The sequence below is a fragment of the Olea europaea genome, chromosome 15 (genome assembly GCF_002742605.1).
Source record: "Olea europaea var. sylvestris chromosome 15, O_europaea_v1, whole genome shotgun sequence".
Lineage (NCBI taxonomy): Eukaryota > Viridiplantae > Streptophyta > Magnoliopsida > Lamiales > Oleaceae > Olea > Olea europaea.
Window position 1 is genome coordinate 8,729,328 of NC_036251.1, and position 5,426 is coordinate 8,734,753.

Here is a 5,426-nt window from a genome sequence, read left to right on the forward strand (position 1 = left end):
TTTAAACGAAATGGAACAATTAACAAAGATGGTCTCATTAAGGAGATATATACTTTTGATGAGTATTTAGACATAGCAAATTATAAAACCTTAGAAGAGCTTCAGGTACTTGAAATAATTAAACTTGAGATATCTCAACAAGTTATGTCATTATGGGTAAAAAAAATAGAATAAAAAAGAAAATTTGTTAATTTTTCACATGATGTACTATATCACGTAGCGAGGAATCAAAATAAATGTGACGAAATATATTGATTGAAATAATGATTGACCAAATAAAATGGACGCATGTGATATATTGTCTTAACGAATATTTAATGAAGAAAAGCTATAAAAAATGATGATGTCTACTCATGCATTTTCATAAAGAAAAAAATATGGATTTTACAATTGTGGCAATCTATGTTGATAATTTTAATTTAATTGGAACTCTTGAAGAGCTCAACAGAGCTACTGATTATTTGAAAATTGAATTTGAGATGAAAGATTTTGAAAAAAATCAAATTTTGTTTAAGTTGTGGATTGAACACTTACCAAAAAGATTATTTGTTCATTAATTTATATATACAGAAAATTTTTTAAAACGTTTTCATATGAACATATGCATATCCATTGATACCACCTATAATTGATCAATCACTTGATGTAAAAAAGATCCATTTTGCATACTTGAAGATGGAGAAAATGTTCTTGATCCTGAAGTACCGTATTTTAGTGTAATTTGAGCATTAACTTATCTTGCAAATGAACTCGACCTAACATAAATTTTTTGAAAATCTTCTTGCAAAATATAGTTCTGCACCAATTTGAAGACATTGGAATGGTGTTAACATATTTTTTCTTTACCTAAAGGCCACTATTGATTTAGGATATGCGAATACAGGTTATCTTTCTGACCCACGTAAAGCTAATCACAAATATGATATGTGTTTACATGTGGAGGAACAGCTATATCACAGAGATCTGTGAAACAATCATTGACAGCAACATTGCAATTTATGAAGCCGAGAATGTGTATAGTTAAGGAATATGACCCATCATATTCAAGCATCATGTAGGTTAACGTCAACAAAATATAGTCCACCAATCTTGTATGAAGACACTACAGCTTGTATTGGATAGCTCAGAGGAGGTTATATCAAAGGTGACTGTCACGAGTTTTATGTAACGTGGTTTAACCGCAAGCGTATGGTGTCAAGTTTTGTAGTATATTAAGGAATTGAAATGTGTCGAACCCACATGGATTGATATTCGACTTCTACTGAATATTATAATTGTGTCTGCGTTTACTTTATCTAGACAATCGGATGTTAAATTGATGTTTGAATGTTAAACTAATGTCGATGAATTAAATAACGCAAGGAACGTGAGACAATTTTTAAAGATTGGATAAGAATTATGTAATGTCTAAGGAGTGATTTCACCATATTATCGACATAATTCTCATCCCCTATAGATATTCCTATCAACTATTTCCCCAATTCATAGGTAAGAATCCTAAATTTATTCTATTTCCTTCTCTCGAACGTCAAATAGAACCCATCTCTATATTTTAATCCCAATATCTCTATTCCGAATTAAATATATAAAGATTATCAAGCACTTGGTCCTTGTTTTACCCTCAAAGATTTGCACTTTCTCTCGAAACCTACAAATCTAGGTTATATTGTTTTTAGATTACGCCTAAATTTCCCTCTCTCGAGCGTCAAATTTAGAGCAACAATTCATTCAATTGGCAATCAGGTAACTGAAAGCATTACGTAAGAACAATACAAATCAATTATGGAAAAATCAATGGGAATACTATAAAGAAATAAAATTATGTCTCAAATAGGTTACATCAAACCCTAGATTTAAAAGTTTAGTTCATGATGGAGAATAAAATTGCAATGAGATACAAAATAGAGTGCATGGATAAGAGAAAGATAGAAAAAAAAACTCAAGTTGCTGCTTCTCAGTCTTGTTGCTTGATTTCTCAGTTTTCTACCTGCTTCTTCTCTAAAATCAGGACAATCTTCTCTCAATTGGTGCTTCTTTTTCTCTTGCCTCTTCGACCATCTAACCCCCTTCTCTTGGTCTTCATCTTGGTATTTATATTTTCTAAGAGTCCTCAATGGTTAGGGTATGATTTTTGGGCCCAAAAAATAATTAAAATTTCGGGTTTTATTTGTTTCGAGATTTGGCGCCACGGCGCCCAAGTATGGCGCCGTGGCATCGCGATGATGTTACTAACTGACGCCATGTCACCTAGGTCCGACGCCACGGCGCCAGAGTTTTTGCTTCGCTTCCTATTTGTCTGGCGCTATGGCGCCAGTGGTACTGCTGGGTTGACCGGCGCCCCTTTTTCGGTGCCGTGGCGCTAGTGCCACTGCTTTGCTTCTCTTCACTTTATTCTCCAAGCCTATTTTCCACTCCAATCTTATTCAATACTTGCTTATTCATGCTCCATTTCATTGATCATCATTTTTGCTCATCACAGGCTCCCAATAGTGGTATTTTCTTCGAGAGTTGTTCAAACGGCAAAACAACACGAACACACACATCAAAATGTTCAAAAATGCCCAAGAACAAATCAAAAAACGTGATTTAGAAGCTTTAGTTTAATGAGTGAATTACATTCATCAAACACCCCCAAACTTAGTTCTTTGCTTGTCCTCAAGCAAACACAAAACTAAAGATAATCATTAACGAACATAAAAGCACAACTAAAATAGACAAAGTCACTCAAAAGAAACATCATGTTAGACACCTTGCATTTATAGCTCAAGATTAAAAACATAGCGTCAAATTCATGAATTACTTCAAAACTATAATGCACACGCCAAATTCTCGCTTATTCAATGCAAACGGGTGTGTGTGTGGAGAGTTAAGCACAACGCTATACAATAATAAATTGACCCAATTTCCGACCTTAAAAGTCAAATATTTCCTTGCCTCGCTCGTGGGATTCACACACCCCCAAACTTGTTTTCTTTTCTCTTTTCAAGGTGTATTCTAAAGTTGATTTTTCAATACCAATTTCTTACACCGCTCAAGTTTGGTTAGATTTCACTATTGCAGTTCAACCTATCAACAGATGAAGATTCTCCTTATTTTTTTGACTGCTTCAATCTCTAGGAATGAACCAAGTTACTAACCTCTTATCAAAGGTATAATCCTCTAAAATAAGTGTTCGGGGCTTAATCAAGGCATGTGATATCAATTTTTTTTAAATATAAATGTATTCTTTAAACACCCTTTGTGTGGATGTCACTCACTTAAACTTTTTAAATGACCCTTGTAACGAGCTTTAGGCCGATGACTCCCAAATCAGACGACTTTAGGGTACCAGGTTTTAAACCCTTACAGGCTTAATCACTCAAGTCATAAAGGCTACGAAGAAATGATTCACAATTGTAGAACCCCAAATAATTCTAGACATCTTAGTGACCCTAAGACATGAATATTGGATTACTAAAATATACTTCAGATTTTTAGTCTCATTTGAGATCCATTTTCGACATAGGAAACATTCGATTTGAAAAATGATATCTCAATGAAAGTTGTAGCTCTTTGAGTTAGCTTTCTAACGCACTTTGAATTACCTCAATCGGATATCGGAAGAAGAAGTTATGATAGAAACACTGAAAACTGTACAGTGTCAATCGGACTACAACCGGTAGACCGAAACTGCCTGAAATGAAAATTCTCGTTTTTCTCTAAAATTTAAATATTTATTTTCATCAATTATTTTCTCAAACGGCCACCCACGTTTTTGGCAATAAAAACCCCACTGAATTGAAGCATTTAACCTCAAACTTAAATGGCACCCATGTTTTCTCTCTTAAATGAAATTTGACCCTTCATTTGCTTTAAGTTATGAGATATTTACCTATAAATAGAGACCTCATTTCACTCATTTTTCTCACACCAAAAGCAAGAACTTTTACATACTAAAGAAAGAGTTTCCAAGAGAGAAAAAGAGAGGGAGAAAAACTATTTTTTCTAGAAATTTAAGAAGTGTTTTCAAAAGCATCAATCAAGGTAGGTAGAGGTGCAATGTGTTTAATCATGTTAAGTTATAAGTTTCGATTCATGTTAATGTTTGTATGTCAAATAGTACTCCGGTACGGCATACCCCTCTATGTTGAAGAAATGTTTGTATGTCAAATGGTGCCCTCGGGTACGGCATACCCCTTCATGTCAAATGGTGCCTCCGGGTACGGCATGTATGAAAAGTTATAAAGTTAATGTTTTGAAATTTATAGCTTGATCATGAATGCACCTATGACACCTATTGAATTTTTCAACTCACGGGTTTAACCCCATCTCTATAGATTGAAGGAATTCTACCTCGGGCATGGATGGAGGAGAAGATGGAGAGTGATGCAACGAGCCCATGAAAATCCGGTGAATAAGCGATTTAGATTTATTTTTATGAAATGTTTTTCAATGTTATTTCTTTAAAGTTTTGAATAACGCAGAATGCAAGAACAAGTTATGTTTTCTTCAAATAAATTATATTTTGTTGTTTTGAAAAATGATTCAGTTTTTTTATTTAAAGTATTTGAAGTATTGTTATTTAAATTATTATCTAAAGATGTAAGCTTCCGCTAAAACGTATACACTTGTTACTAAACCACCGGTTAAGCTAAGTAAAGTAAGTAGCGTTCCGGTCCACTAGGGGTCGGGGCGTTATAACAATGAGATTATTAAAGTTGTCCTCATTGGGATCTTTTTTATGCAATGATTAGTGCAATACCTCTTATTAAACACATATTCTTGAAAATCGACCTTTAAATTAAGGTTTTCACCCAATTTTCATCCTATTAGTCTAAGACAATCCACACAAAATTTAGCACACATGGAATCCACATTTATCTTCAAGTTTCCCTACAACAGCTTAACCTACCAAACAGCCTATATTTGGTTTGAGGATATATTGATGTTCAAATGTTGTTTGGGTTTAGCATCTAAGTTCTCTAATCCAACCTAAAAACATGAATCAACCTACTCATGTACAACGCTACAATCAACTCGTGTGCAAAAATTAATTTTCGTTTCACACGAATAAGCAAAAATTTAACTCACACATATAACTTATGCATAATCCATAAACCAATACGTATTCTTAATAGTATACATCATCACCGGGAAGACTATCTAACTCACACAAGCATGCAAAACACGAAATGATTTTTTTTATTTTTTTATTTTTTATAAATGCACACAATCACACAAAAAAAGAAGAAGAAGACAATTTTAGACAATTTAAGACACTCCCCCCAAACTTAAATTACACATTGCCCTCAATGTGAAAATGGAAGAGAGATACCTCAGTGAAGACATCAATTGTCCTCCTCTTCATCAGGTGGAGCAGGAGAGTGGGAATGAGGTGGAAGTGATGGCGGTGGAGGGAAGGTGAGCTCGAGATGTGCAGATACCAT